Below are 15,280 nucleotides of genomic sequence, written 5' to 3' on the forward strand. Positions count from 1 at the left end.
AGCCCTTCCTCATGAAGGGCTTATGCCTGAAACGTCGACTCTCCTGCCCCTCGGATGTTGCCTGACTGGCTGTACTTTTCCAGGGCCACACTCTTCAACTCTGACTCTCCAGCATCTGTCGTCCTCACGTTTTCCTACATTGTTATCTGAACATCTCACAAACCTGATTCTGTTGTGATTACCTCCTCTCATCCTCAGGAACACAGAGACAGCAGACCATTTAGCCCGCCATTTAATGTAGCCATGGCTGATTGAACAGTTCCCATTTACTCGCACTACCACCATAATCCCTTTAACAATGATACTTCAAAATCTAACCTTTAAGGACATCTAATTCCTGATTTATTTTTAGGATTCAAATTCCAGCATCTGTCACAAGGGGATTGGAACCTGCGCCTCAGAACATCTCCTGAGCTGTGGTTAGTACCAATATCCCATCGCCTCCCCAACAAGCCACGCTCTTTTTCCTTTTTCCGTCACGAATGCATCAAACTTTCTGTGAAAAGGATGGATGGCGACTGCTTCAAACGCTCCATTCTGTGGGGAATTCCCTACCTGCAACACGACGTGGGAATAAATCCTCCAAAGTTCCATGCTCTTTCCCAAGCAATAATTGTCAGGGTTTCCTCTGGACTTATCCGAAAAACAGGAATGGTTTCTGCCCGCCCAATTCCTTCCTAAATTTAAAGATGCCCATTTGTTATAAACTCCGAACTTGACATCATTTCCTGGCTGTGGCAGCTCCTTAACCTGAATCAATGATATGGAAACCCGGGTGGTACAGTGGCTCAGTAGTTAGCACTGCAGCCTCACAGCGCCAAAAATCCAGGTTCGTTTCCACCCTCGGGCAACTGTCTGTGTGCAGCTTGCACCTTCGCCCTGTGTCTGTGTGGGTTTCCTCCCACAGTCCAAACACGTGCAGGTTAGGGTGCATAGGGTAGGTAGGGGGCTGGGTTTGGTTAGGATGCTCTCATCGATGCACATTGGCGCATTTTGACCTGGCTACAGAATTGACTATTGGGCAAGAAATAACGAGTGGAGTTAAGGGCTTCTTTTTCAGGCTGGTGAAAAACGACACCATGTTCTTCACAGCTTGCAACACGTTATCACCAAGACCTTCCTTACGCCTCCACATCTCACCTTCAGACAACTGCCAAACCTTAAACAGACCATTATTCACAGCAAACTGCCCAGCCTGCAGGATAACATCGACCACAACACTGTACAATCCTATCATGGCAACCCTGCAACACATGTCAGAGTGTCGACACGGATACCACCATTATACGTGGGGACACCACGCACCGTGTACGCAGCAGGTCTGGCTGTCTCACAATCTTTGTCTCGGCCAGCGCTGTCTACCTCATACACTGCAGGCAAGGATGCCCCGAGGTATGGTTCATTGGTGAGACCAAGCAGACGCTACAACAACAGATGACACCGCACAACAATCACCAGGCAGGGGTGTTCCCTCCCAGAATTCAGCAGTCAGGGAAATTTGGCCTCAGATCATCGAGTGAACATCCTCCAAGGAGGACTTTGGTATATACAACAAATCAGAGTGGCCTCGCAGAGGCTGATAACTAAGTTTGGTACCCATGGGAATGGCTTCAACCTGGACTACAGGTGACCCCACTACGCGATACATACTCTCTCACAGAAACACAAACACTCTTACATACTCACACAGTCATGCAGATCCTCTCTCATACACAAGCTCTCTCTCATACACACAAAAATACACCTCCAATACTCTCTCACAGGCTTATACTCCATCACACTCACATACACACTTTCACCAAGCTTTCACACATGCAAACACGCAGTCTCTCACTTTGACTCACACTCACCCACTCACACGCACATACCCTCTCTCTCTCTCTCTGAAAGACGTGCACACACATATTAGTCGATGGGGTGAATTTGTATTGGCAGAATTATATTTGCAGATACATTCTACTTTGTTCACAAAATGCATATTCCGCAGGCAGTCAATATATGTAACATTTTGTAAATTCCACTTTGGAAATAGAACCAGTCTGACTCAAAATTGGGATATCTGGGAGAAAGTGAGGACCGCAGATGCTGGAGATCAGAGTCGAGAGTGTGGTGTTGGAAAAGCACAGCAGGTCAGGCAGCATCCGAGGAGCAGGAGAATCGACATTTCGGGCATAAGCCCTTCTTCAGGAAAGGTTGGGATACAGACAGACTCTAACCTCACACCTTTAATTCATTGTCTGACCTGAGTTGTCACCATTTGTTATTAAACCTTAAGTTATCTTGAAAAGGTGACTTAAAAGAAGTTCTGGGATTTACGTATTAATTAATCAAAATATTCTAAATGATGAAAGACTTAACAACAATCCAGGTTTGTTCAATATATCATTTCAGTTACATGACACTGTAATCTTTCACGATAAATTATGTGTCTTGGTCCTATTCTCCACAGCAACCTGATGATGGAGCAGCACTCTGAAAGCTAGTGATCCAAATAAACCTCTTGGACCAGAACCTGGGCTTGTGTGATTTTTAACTTTGTTCATCCCAGCCCAAGACCTCCTCCTCCACATCATGCGCTCTGCTAATCTAGCAGCATCAACTGTTAATTGCAGGATAAGGCGAGTTCAGGCACTTTGCCCAGTCACCAGCCTCAGTCACATAGTGTCTGGACAGTGTTGGTTATGAGCTGATAAGAAAGTGTCTGTATACAAGAGGTTCTTGTAAAGGAAGAGCTGGGAAAGACTTCACTGTAAGGTATTTGTGCAGCTGTAAGTTCAACCAACTCACTGAGCCAGGGAACGTATGACAGACAGACACGAACAGAAGATTCAAAATGGTTTCCAGGCTTTTAGTATGTGGCAAAATGACTGCTTTGGTTATGACAAATCTCCCAGCCCCTGACTGAGTGTTGCAGACTGGCACAATCCAGGACATGTGCTGAGTGACCCAAGCTGAAGCCAAGAGGATGGGCATTTAATCCAGTGATATCAACGACGGAATCTGTTCTCTGAATGTGAATGGCACCATCAGCTGTGAATGTAACAAAGATTTGTGTGAACAAAGCATACAAAATAGAAAAAAAAAGTTTTGCGCTCAAAACAACAGCACCCTGCGCTGAACACGAGCATCATAACCTAATAAGGCAGCCTGATGCAATTCTGTCCAGCAACACAGAGGTTAAAGCTCAAACTTTGTGTTTCCCAAATATGGGGGTGATTGTTCCCGGATTGTCAAACTGTCCAATCACAAAGCGCAATATCAACCAATCAGTGAGATCAGCGGGGGTGCTTTATGCGCCAATCAGACGCGAGCTTTACTGGACCAATCAGAAAACGCCGGGCGCCAGCCGCCAGTGGCTCAGAACTGTATAAAAGGAGGGGCGGGGTGGATGGGTGAGTGTGTGTGAGAGAGAGAGTGTGAGTGAGTGAGTGAGTGAGTGAGTGAGTGAGAGAGACTATGGGGGGGAGGGGGTTAAGAGAGTGGGCGGGGAGAGAGTGGATGGGGATGAGGGGGAGAGGATGGGGATGGGAGAGAGTGGGGATGGGCGAGAACGAAGCAGACGGCGCGGAAGTTCACTGGGAGGGGAAAGGACCGTGGGACTGCCAGAGATCCGCCGCTACCAGAACCCCACCGAGCTGCTGATCCGCAAGCTGCCCTTCCAGCGCCCGCTACGGGACATCGCCCAGGGCTTCAAGACCCACCTGCGCTTCCAGAGCTCGGCCCCCATGGTCCTGCAAGAGGCCAGCCAGACTTTGCCTGCTGGGACTCTTCGAGGACACCAACCACTCGGACGGCTGCATCAAGCAAAGGCTTTACCCAAGCTAAGCGCTCTCTTCACTTGGACTACCTTCATTCCTTCCCTCTTTCGGCTGTCAATCTCTACCTTGCTACTTCTACCCTATCTTCTGCCATTCTCTTCCATCTTACTTCCCCCTTTTATTGAAAGGTTAGCTCAGAAAGTAACCGGTTTCGAGTCGGGAGTTTCCAACTGAACTACACTTTTCTGTTCTGACTGAGTTAGTTACGTTAGTTACTCGAGCAGTGCGTCCGTGATAATGCTGTTCAGATGCAAGTTGAAACCTTAACCACTTTGTTTTCTTTCCCCACAGGTCACCGAAGGCGCCAGATTGTTTGCTGAACCCTGCCTGGTAGCTGGCTCTGGGTGTGAAAGACTCAACTCTACAATCAAGGGCTGATCCTCAATCCGCGATCAACGGCTGATCCTCAATCCGCGATCAAGGGCTGATCCTCAATCCGCGATCAAGGGCTGATCCTCAATCCGCGATCAAGGGCTGATCCTCAATCCGCGATCAAGGGCTGATCCTCAATCCGCGATCAAGGGCTGATCCTCAATCCGCGATCAAGGGCTGATCCTCAATCCGCGATCAAGGGCTGATCCTCAATCCGCGATCAAGGGCTGATCCTCAATCCGCGATCAAGGGCTGATCCCCAGCCACGAACTATGTTCGGTGATGATTTGGAGACGCCGGTGTATTTGGTACAAGTTCTGTGTCTTGTATCTCTACAACCACCTGAAGAAGCAGTGCTCCGAAAGCTTGTATTTCCAAATAAACCCTGTTGGACTATAACCTGGTTTTGGGTGGTGTTTTTCGTTTAAACTTTTAATAGTTAGTACTAAAGTTTATTTGGAAGGTGACCCCGTGTGTGGCGACATTATATACTTTCCACCGTACTCCTGTACTTGAGTACACGTGACACAACAGAACCTAAATCTATGTGTGGGGTTGGTGGAAGTGGGTGATGTTGGTGGCGAATACTTTGCACCAGTATTCACAAAGCAGAAGGGCATGGTGGATGGGGAGTTTAGGGACAGGTATGTTGGTACTCCGGGCATCTCAACATTAAACAACAGGTGGGGTTGGGGGCCTTTAAAAAGCATTTAGGTGGACAGGTCCCCCGGATCTGATGGGGAAATATCCCAGAACGCTAAAGGAGGCACGTGAGGAAGTTTCTGGAACCTTGTACGAAATATTAGAGATAAAATAACAGCTGTTTTGGGACAGATGGGACAAGTGAAGTGGAGGGTCAGGTCTGAGATGAGGTCGGGGTGGGAAGATGAGGAAACGGGTGAAGTCAACATTGATGCTGTGTGGTTGGAGGGTCCGAAGGCGGAAGATGAGGCATTGCTCCCCCCAGGCGTGAGGTGGGCTGGATTTTGCACTTTGTAGCTCAGGGTGTTGGTGCCCTTGCTTGATAGGTTGGCGAAGAAGCAAACGGTAGTAAGACATGGAGCAGATGGTGACTGAGAGCAGTTAAGAGGGAAGGTGGTTAAGCAGCATGTTGAGAGATATAGTGAGGAAATAGAGGGAAATGGTCGCATATGCAGCAGAGGTTTGGTGGGCTTAACGGTTTTAAAGTTAGGACGGCTCTTGCTTGGAGAGGGAAGAAAGGTATACCAAAGACTGCCCGAGTTAACTTGGGTGTTAACGTAGCAGTGACAAGACAAGTCGCAGCATAACAGCACTGCCTCCAGAAAAACCGCAATTCAGATTCTGTCATTGGTTAGGAAATCAGGGGAGAGCGCGAACGCAGTCCCCCACTACCACAAATTTTGCAGTCGAGGATCCCGCATTTGGGGACATCGCAGGCGTCAGCACACCCGAAGTGCAATGGGATAGTCTCATCCTGGGAGCACCACCTCAATGATCATGTCATCTCCCCTGCCAGGTAAGTATGCTCAGCACTCACACTCACTCACACCCCACAACAGCCGCTCCCTCTCACTCTCACACTCACTCACTTTTGCAACATCGAACATTCACTTCCTCAACCTGCCCTGCCTGTCGATCAGCTTCATTCTTCAAATGGATCACCGAATGTCTCCAGGACTCCCGTTTTACTCAAATACCACCCACGGCTGCGCCTGCGCTGCTTATCTGCATCTATCCCTTAAAAGGACGCGCCCCGCCCCTGTTTCCTTCAGGCTGCCTCCTGATTCGCGGAAAAACAGGAGGGAAAGTTCCAACTTTGTTTTCAAACACTCGTCCGAATTTGATGTCAACGCGAATAAAAACAACTTACAATCATTGATTGTGAAACTAGAAGCATTTTTTAAAACCAATTTACCTCGACTTTCTACAATGTTTAGCTGCAGCTTTGCAAATCTCACTTCAATCAGATTAGTGACTTCAGGTTGAAATCACATACAAGATTAAGGGTGCCAGGGAAACATATTTCTCAACATGATGTTGGATGAGACACGAAACTGAGACCACCACCACCTCGTCTGGCTGCACATTCCGAGCACTCACCACCCTCTGTGTAAAATAAACTGGCCTGTGATTAAAATGTAATCGTCCTTTTCTTCCGTGTCTGATTTACCTGCTGCTTTCCCTGGGGTAAAGGATTCCAAATTTAGAGGGCATAGTTTAGGGTGAGAAGAGAAAGATTTCAAAGGGATCTAGGGGGCAACTATTTCACACAGAGGGTGCTGCGTGGACGCAATGAGCTGCCAGAGGAAGTGATGGAGGTTGGTACAAGTACAACATGCGAAAGGCATCTGAATAGGAAGGGTTCAGAGGGATAAGGGCCAAGTGCTGGCAAATGGGACAAGATTAAATTAGGATATCTGGATTACTGCGGAGCAGCTGTGCAGCAGAACAAAGTGGGCTGGAGACCTGGATCAGTGCAGGGCTGCTGTGACCCAGCACACAGTGGACTGGAGGCCTAGTGTGGTGTGGTGAGGCTGAGAGGCAGATCAGAGTGGGCTGGAGGCCTAGTGTGGTGTGGAGAGTCTGAGAGGCCCAACAGGGTGGGCTGGAGGCCTGGATCAGTGTGGAGCAGATGTGAGGCAGAACAGAGTGAGCCAGAGGCTTGGATCAGTGTGGAGCAGCTGAGAGCTGAAGAGGAGCCGATGGAGAGCTGCAACAGTCTCGAATGGCTGAGAGCTGGATTGGAGCGGATTCGAGGCCTGAATTAGTACAGGATGACTGAGAGCTGGATTGAAGTGGATTAGAGACCTGTATCAGGACAGAATGGTTGAGAGCTGGATTGGTGCGGATTTGAGGCCTGGATCACTACAGAATGGCTGAGAGCTGGATGGGGGCGGATTCAAGGCCTGTATCAGTACAGAATAGCTGAGAGCTGGATGCGGGGGGGGGGGTGCGGATTAGAGGACGGGGCGGCATGGTGGCACAGTGGTTAGCACTGCTGCCTCACAGCGCCAGAGACCTGGGTTCAATTCCCGACTCAGGTGACTGACTGTGTGGAGTTTGCACATTCTCCCCGTGGGTTTCTTCCAGTGCTCCGGTTTCCTCCCACAGTGCAAAAAATGTGCAGGTTAGGTGAATTGGCCACGGTAAATTGCCCGTGGTGTTAGGTGTAGAGGAATGGGTCTGGGTGGGTGCGTTCGGCGGGTCGGTGTGGACTTGTTGGGCCGAAGGGCCTGTTTCCACACTGTAAGTAATCTAAACTAATCTAGAAGGACTGTATCAGTTCAGAATGGCTGAGAGCTGGATGGGGGCGGATTCGAGGCCTGGATCAGTACAGAATAGCTGAGAGCTGGATGGGGGGCGGGGGCGGATTAGAGGCCTGTATCAGTTCAGAATGGCTGAGAGCTGGATGGCGGGGGAGCGGATTAGAGGCCTGTATCAGTTCAGAATGGCTGAGAGCTGGATGGGGGGGGAGCGGATTAGAGGCCTGTATCAGTTCAGAATGGCTGAGAGCTGGATGGAGGCGGATTTAGGCCTGGATCAGTACAGAATGGCTGAGAGTTGGATTGGAGTGGATTAGAGGCCTGTGTCACTACAGAATGGCTGAGAGCTGGATGGGGGCGGATTAGAGGCCTATATTAGTACAGAATGGCTGAGAGTTGGACTGGAGTGGATTAGAGGCCTGTATCAGTACAGAATGGCTGAGAGCTAGTTGGGGCAGGATTCGAGGCCTGGATCAGTACAGGATGACTGAGGCCTGGATCAGTACAGAAAGACTGAGAGCTGAATTGGAGCAGACTGGAGACTTGGAGCGGAGCGAAAGCAGTAATTGGACTGGAGGTGGTTGTGGAGGTGGGGGAAACTTACTGTGAAGGTGATAGGCACATGCAAGTGGGTGGGGGTTGGGGAGCATTGATGGGGATAGGTCAGTGTGGAGTGGATAGGTGGAAGGAAATGGACAGTTGGGACAAGTCAAGTGGAGGATCGGGTCTGAGATGAGGTGGGGGTTAGAAGATGAGGAAACGGGTGAAGTCAACATTGATGCTGTGTGGTTGGAGGGTCCGAAGGCGGAAGATGAGGCATTGCTCCCCCCAGGCGTGAGGTGGGCTGGACTTTGCACTTTGTAGCTCAGGGTGTTGGTGCCCTTGCTTGATAGGTTGGCGAAGAAGCAAACGGTAGTAAGACATGGAGCAGATAGTGACTGAGAGCAGTTAAGAGGGAAGGTGGTTAAGCAGCATGTTGAGAGATATAGTGAGGAAATAGAGGGAAATGGTCGCATATGCAGCAGAGGTTTGGTGGGCTTAACGGTTTTAAAGTTAGGACGGCTCTTGCTTGGAGAGGGAAGAAAGGTATACCAAAGACTGCCCGAGCAAACTTGGGTGTTAACGTAGCAGTGACAAGACAAGTCGCAGCATAACAGCACTGCCTCCAGAAAAACTGCAATTCAGATTCTGCCATTGGTTTGTAAATCAGGGGAGAGCGCGAATGCAGTCCCCCACTACCACAAATTTTGCAGTCGAGTATCCTGCATTTGGGGACATCGCAGGCGTCAGCACACTCGAAGTGCAATGGGATAGCCTCGTCCTGGGAACACCACCCTTTTTTATTTCAAAAATATACTTTATTCATAAATAGTTTGATCTATACAACTGGACATGTCACACACATGTACACATTCCATTTCTTTGCGTATCGAGACAGTGTAATCATTCTTTTTTTTTTAGATTAGATTACAGTGTGGAAACAGGCCCTTCAGCCCAACAAGTCCACACCGACCCGCCGAAGCGAAACCCACCCAATTCACCTAACCTGCACATCTTTGGACTGTGGGAGGAAACCGGAGCACCCGGAGGAAACCCACGCAGACACGGGGAGAACGTGCAAACTCCACACAGTCAGTCGCCTGAGTCGGGAATTGAACCCGGGTCTCTGGCACTGCGAGGCAGCAGTGCTAACCACTGTGCCACCGTGCCGCCCACCAAAGACTGCCCGAGTAAGTAATCTAATTGTAAGTAATCTAATTATTCTTATTTACAGGTTGATGCGATTACATTGTGCTGAGGCGTCAGCAGGGCCCAAATGACTGCGCGGGCCCCCTGTTCTTCTTTAGGCAGGCAGATGTTACACAGTGTTCTTTCCCCACCGCGCCTTGGCGGCAGCTGCCCCAAGCTTCAGCGCGTCCCTCAACACGTAGTCCTGGACCTTGGAATGTGCCAGTCTGCAACACTCAGTCGGGGTCCACTCCTTCAGCTGGAAGATCAGCAGGTTTCGGACCACCCAGAGAGCGTCCTTCACCGAGTTGATGATCCTCCAGGCACAGTTGATGTTCGTCTCGGTGTGCGTACCGGGGGAACAGGCCGTAGAGCACGGAGTCCCACGTCACGGCGCTGCTCGGGACAAACCTCAACAAACACCACTGCATTCCTCTCCAGACTTCTTCTGCGTCGGCACATTCCAGAAGGAGGTGTGTGACAGTCTCGTCCCCCCCGCAGCCGCTTCGAGGGCAGCGTGCGGTGTGGCTGAGAGTCCGGGCATGCATAAAGGATCTCACAGGCAGAGCCCTTCTCACCGCCAGCCAAGCCATGTCTTGGTGCTTGTTGAAAAGTTCTGGCGATGAGGCATTCTGCCAAATGGCTTTGACATTCTGCTCAGGGAACCGTTCGATAGGATCCGCCCTCTCCTTTTCCCGAAGGGTCTCAAGGACACTACGTGCTGACCACTTCCTGATGAACTTGTGGTCAAAGGTGTTTTTCTTCATAAACTTCTCCACGAAGGACAGTTGATACGGAACGGTCCAACTACTCGGAGCGTTCCGCGGCAGCGAGGCCAGGCCCATCCTTCGCAACACCGGGGACAGGTAGAACCTCAGTACGAAGTGACACTTAGTGTTTGCGTACAAACAAGGCAGGAGAGAGAGAGAGGGCATACAGTGTCATGCAACTAAAATAATATATTGAACAAACCTAGATTGTTGTTAAGTCTTTCATCATTAGAATATTTCAATTCATTCATATGTAAATCGCAGAATATCTTTCACGTCACCTTTTCAAGATAACTTAAGGTTTCATAACAAATGGTGATAATTCAGCTCAGACAATGCATTAAAGGTGTGAGGTTAAAGTCTGTCTATGTCCCAACCTTTCCTGAAGAAGGGCTATGATTCTATTTCCAACATGGAATTTATTGACTGCCTGCAGATTGTGGATTGAGCAAAATAGAATGTATCTGCAAATATAATACTACCGATATAACTTCACCCCATCGACTAATATGTGTGTGCATGTGTTTGAGAGAGAGAGAGAGAGTTGGTATGTGCATGTGAGTAGGTGAGTGTTAGTGAAAGTGAGAGAGTGTGTTTGCATGTGTGAAAGCTTGGTGAAAATGTGTGAGTGTGGGAGGTGTATGTTTGTGTGTATGAGAGAGAGAGTGTGTATGAGAGAGGGTCTGCATGACTGTGTGAATATGTAAAAGTGTGTGTGTATGTGTGCTTGGTGTGTGAGGGAGAGTGTGTAGTGTAGTGGGGTCACCTTAGTGTGACATGAACCCAAGGTCCCAGTTGAGGCCATCCCCATGGATACCGAACTTGGTTATCAGCCTCTGCTCGGCCATTCTGAGTTGTTGTATATCCCAAAGTCCCATTGGAGGATGGTCACCCGATGATCTGAGGCCAAATTTCCCTGACTGCTGAAGTGTTCCCCAACTGGGAGGGAACACCCCTGCCTGGTGATTGCTGTGTGGTGTCATCTGTTGTTGTAGCGTCTGCTTGGTCTCACCAATGAACCATACCTCGGGGCATCCTTGCCTGCAGCGTATGAGGTAGACAGCGCTGGCCGAGACAAAGATTGGGATACAGCCAGTACACGGTGGGTGGTGTCCCCACGTGTAATGGTGGTATCCGTGTCCACACTCTGACATGTCCTGCAGGGTTCCCATGATAGGGATGTACAGTGTTGTGGTCGATGTTATCCTGAAGGCTGGGCAGTCTGTTTAAGGTCTGGTGGTTGTTTAAAGGTGAGAACTGGAGGCATAGGGAAGGTCTTGGCGAGATGCTCATCCTCATCGATAACATGTTGCAAGCTGTGAAGAACACGGTGTCATTTTTCAGCTCCCAGGAAGTACTGAACAACAAAGGATACTGTTGGTTGCAGCTCGTATCTGTCTCCTGAGGAGGTCATTACGGGTACTCGCTGTGGCACATCGGAACTGGCAGTCGCTGAGTTGATCATCGTACCCTGTTCTTTTACGAACATCCTTGAGCACCTTCACGTGTCCGTTATGTTCCTCCTCATCTGAACAGATCCTGTGAATGTGTAGGGCTTGTCCATAGGGGATGGCTGTTTTAATATGTTGTGGGTGGAAGCTGGAGAATTGTAGCATTACGAGATTATCTGTGGGTTTGGGGAGAGTGGAATACTGAGGTCCACATCCTTGATGGAGATGCATGTGTCGAAGAATGAGACAGCTACTAAGGAGTAGTCCATGGTCAGTCTGATGGTGGGATGAAACCAGCAATTGGTGTTTTGTTTATGATTTACAGCATCCAAAGTTCTTTCAGTTCCCTCCATAAACTGTCTGCCTTTCTACCCATTTTTATGCTGTCTGTAAGTTTGGTGATGGTACATCCCCTTTCTTCCTCCAAGTGGTTAATAGAAACACTTGTGGTCCCAGCACTGACCTCTGGAGAACCCAATTGGTTACAGGTCACCGACCTGAAAAAGAAGCCCTTATCTCCACTCAGTGTTTCTTGGCAAATAGCCAATTCTGTAGCCAGGTCAAAATGTGCCAATGTGCATCGATGACACTTGGGGAATAAGAGAATCAAGAGAGTGCTTACACCCCAGGAAGAGCTCTCTGTAAGACAGGATTGCCCTATTTCTACATCAGATAGTTAATCAATTCTCCTCAGAAAGCCACAACTGATCGAGCCCCCTGTGTGCTCTGCGGCAATGTATTCCAGATCCAATCCACTTGTGCTGTTTCTCGTGTCAGCATTGCGTGTTTTGCCAGTGAGGATCCCCAATCTTCATATTAAATAGACATCTTTGGAGAAAATGTGGGCAATATTGCACAGAAACCATAGAGTCCCTACTATGTGGAAGCAGGTCATTAGGCCCATCGAGTCCATACTGACCCTCCAGGGAGCATCCCAACCAGACCCACCCCCTACCCTATAACCCTGCATTTCCCATGGCCAATCCACCCTAACCTGCACACTATTGGACACGGGAAGAATGTGCAAGCTCCACACAGACAGTTGCCCGAGGGTGGAACCGAAATTGGATCCTGGTGCCGTGAGGCTGCAGTGCTAACCACTGAGCCACCGTACCACCCATGTTTCCATATCATTGATTCAGGTTAAGGAGCTGCCAGCCAGGAAATGATGTCAATCTCAGACTTTATACTGTGGAGTGTTGGGGACAACAAATGGGCATCTTTAACTTTGGGAAGGAATTTGAAGAAGTGGGCATGCAGAAACCATTCCTGTTTTTCGGATAACTCCAGAGGAAACACTTACAATTGTTGCATGGGAATGAGCGTGGAACTTTGGAGGATTTGTACCCATGTCGTGTTGCAGGTAGGGAATTCCCCACAGAATGGAACGTTTGAAGCAGTCACCATCCATCATTTTGACAGAAAGTTTGACCCATTCGTGACATAAAAGGGAAAAAGAGCGTGGCTTGTTGGGGAGGCGATGGGATATTGGTACAAACCACAGCTCAGGAGATGTTCTGAGGCGCAGGTTCGAATCCCATTGCGACAGATGCTGGAATTTGAATCCTAAGAAATCAGGAATTAGCTGTCTTTAAAGTTTAGAGTTTTAGGTATCGTTGGTAAAAGGGACTATGGCGATAGTGCAAGTAAATGGTAACTGTTCAATCAGCCATGGCTACATTAAATGGCGGGCTAAATGGTCTGCTGTCCCTGTGTTCCCTGGGGATGAGAGGTGGTAATCACAACAGGAGCAGGTTTGTGAGGTGTACTGATAATAACGTAGGAGAATGTGAGGACTGCAGATGCTGGAGAGTCAGAGTTGAAGAGTGTGGTGCTGGAAAAGTACAGCCAGTCAGGCAGCATCCGAGGGGCAGGAGAGTCGACGTTTCAGGCATAAATTCTTCATGAGGAAGGGCTTTTCACTTGTTTTTGAGCTGGACCTTCAACTGGCCCTAATGTGCAGTGCAGGGGCTACTCCAGCAGAGGGAGGCAGTGGTCCATCTGCTGCGGTCTGTGGCGCTGACTGTGACTGGAGCTGACTGTTTTCCAGCATTAAGGAAGATATTCACCCCAGCTGCCTGCACAGTTACAATGTCCCCTCACAAGATAGCAACAAGAGTAGACCATTCAGCCTGTAGATGCTGCCCCACCGCTCATTTAGGTCATGGCTTTTCATCATTTATATCAATGATGTGGATGTGAATACAGGAGATATGGTTAGTAAGTTTGCGGATGATGCCAAAACTGGTGGATCTGTCTCTCTCTTTCTTTCTCTCTATCCCACCCACCCCCTCCCCACCCCTCCCCTGGTTTACTATCCACAGAGAAGACGATTCTGTATGGTATGTTTATTGTGCTTTCGTTCTCTCACCCCACAGATACCCCTTCCAATCATCACTTCCCCCCTTTCACATTGTTCCATACCGCAGTAACTGCCACGTGATTGTCCCTACCCTACATAATTCCTACACTTACTTGCAATTCTCTCCACACGTACGATTTTCTCTCTGCCATTTATTACCTCCCCATGAATGCCACTTCTGCATTTTCCTTCACTCAAGCAATTTTTCCGAGCCCCTGTTTCGAATTACCACTGAGGTCCGAGACCTGGGAAAAGTAATGTCAACTACAGTCTGTGCTGGAAATCTGCTGCAAACATCGGGGTCTGGGTGGAGAAACTCAGCAGATCTGGCAGCAGGAGAAAGTGAGGACTGCAGATGCTGGAGATCAGAGTCGAGAGTGTGGTGATGGAAAAGTACAGCTGGTCAGGCAGCATCCGAGGAGCAGGAGAGTCAACGTTTCAAGCATAAGATCTTCATCAGGAATGAGAGGGGGTGCCCAAGGGGGCTGAGAGATAAATGGGAGAGTGTGAGGGTGGGGGGAAAGGCAGCTGGGAATGCGATACGTCGATGAAGGGGAGGGTGACGGTGACAGAGTGGAGGGTGGAACGGATAGGTGGGAAGGAAGATGGACAGTTACAATAGTTCAAGAGGGAGGTGCCGAGTTGGAAAGTTGGATCTGGAATTGGAGGGGAATTAAGGAAACTGGCGAAATCAACATTGATTCCGTGTGGTTGGAGGGTCCCAAGGCAGAAGATGAGGCATACTGCCTCCAGGCGTCGGGTGGCCAGAATTTGGTGGTGGAGGAGACCCAGGACTTGCAAATCCTTGCGGGAGTGGGAGGGGGAGTTGAAGTGGTCGACCACAGGGTGGTGGGGCTGTTTGGTGCAGATATCCCAGAGATATTCCATGAAACGTTCCACAAATTGGCATTCTGTCTCCCCAATGAGAGGAGACCGCATCAGGAGTAACGGACACAGTAGTGTGTGGAAGTGCAGGCAAATCTCTGTTGAATGTGGACAGATGTGGTGGATGCCAGGACATTGATTAAAGTTGAGCAGGAGATAGACAGATGTTTAATAAGTGATGGGTTGAAGGGATATGGAGAGTGGGCAGCAAAGTGGAGTTGAAGTCAAGATGAATTCAGCCTTGGTCATATTCAATCAAGGGGTTCAATTGGTCAGTCCCATTCCCACTTCTTGTGTTCCTACATTGTTATGTAAGTGAGATGCCTTCAGCAATAGCAGGAGAAGGTGACATGGAAGGGAGAGAAAGACAGTGGAGATCTAGGGACAGCAAGGTGGCTCAGTGGTTAGCACAGCTGCCTCACAACGGCAGGGACCCGGGTTCAATCCCACCCTCGGGCAACTGTCTGTGTGGAGTTTGCACATTCTCCCCGTGTCTGAATGGGTTTCCTCCAGGTGCTCCAGTTTCCTCCCACAGTCCAAAGATGTGCAGCTTAGGTGGATTACCCATGGTGTCCAGGGATGTGCAGGTTCGATAGATTGGCACAGTAAATTGCCCAGAGTGTTCAGGGCTGTGGGTCAGGGTGGATTG

At 49.2% G+C, this 15,280-nt stretch overlaps 1 protein-coding gene, 1 long non-coding RNA gene, 1 other non-coding gene and 1 pseudogene across 3 annotated transcripts in view; 2 read left to right on the plus strand and 2 right to left on the minus strand.

Annotated features, from left to right (window-relative positions):
* The window catches only part of LOC122547123 (class I histocompatibility antigen, F10 alpha chain-like), a 929,735-nt gene that overhangs the window by 754,762 nt on the left and 159,693 nt on the right, over positions 1-15,280 (plus strand). The window lies entirely within an intron of this gene.
* On the plus strand, positions 3,557-4,589 carry LOC148140845 (uncharacterized). The gene is made up of 2 exons (XR_015752966.1): positions 3,557-3,820; positions 4,110-4,589. It is a non-coding gene; the product is annotated as an uncharacterized LOC148140845 (long non-coding RNA).
* LOC148140846 (U1 spliceosomal RNA) lies at positions 5,533-5,696 on the minus strand. The gene has a single exon (XR_015753209.1). It is a non-coding gene; the product is annotated as a U1 spliceosomal RNA (small nuclear RNA).
* Positions 8,643-8,781, minus strand: LOC148140847 (U1 spliceosomal RNA; annotated as a pseudogene).

Source organism: Chiloscyllium plagiosum, unplaced genomic scaffold, assembly GCF_037043375.1.
Source record: "Chiloscyllium plagiosum isolate Xiang-an unplaced genomic scaffold, Cpla_swu_hap1 HiC_scaffold_35, whole genome shotgun sequence".
Taxonomy (NCBI): domain Eukaryota; kingdom Metazoa; phylum Chordata; class Chondrichthyes; order Orectolobiformes; family Hemiscylliidae; genus Chiloscyllium; species Chiloscyllium plagiosum.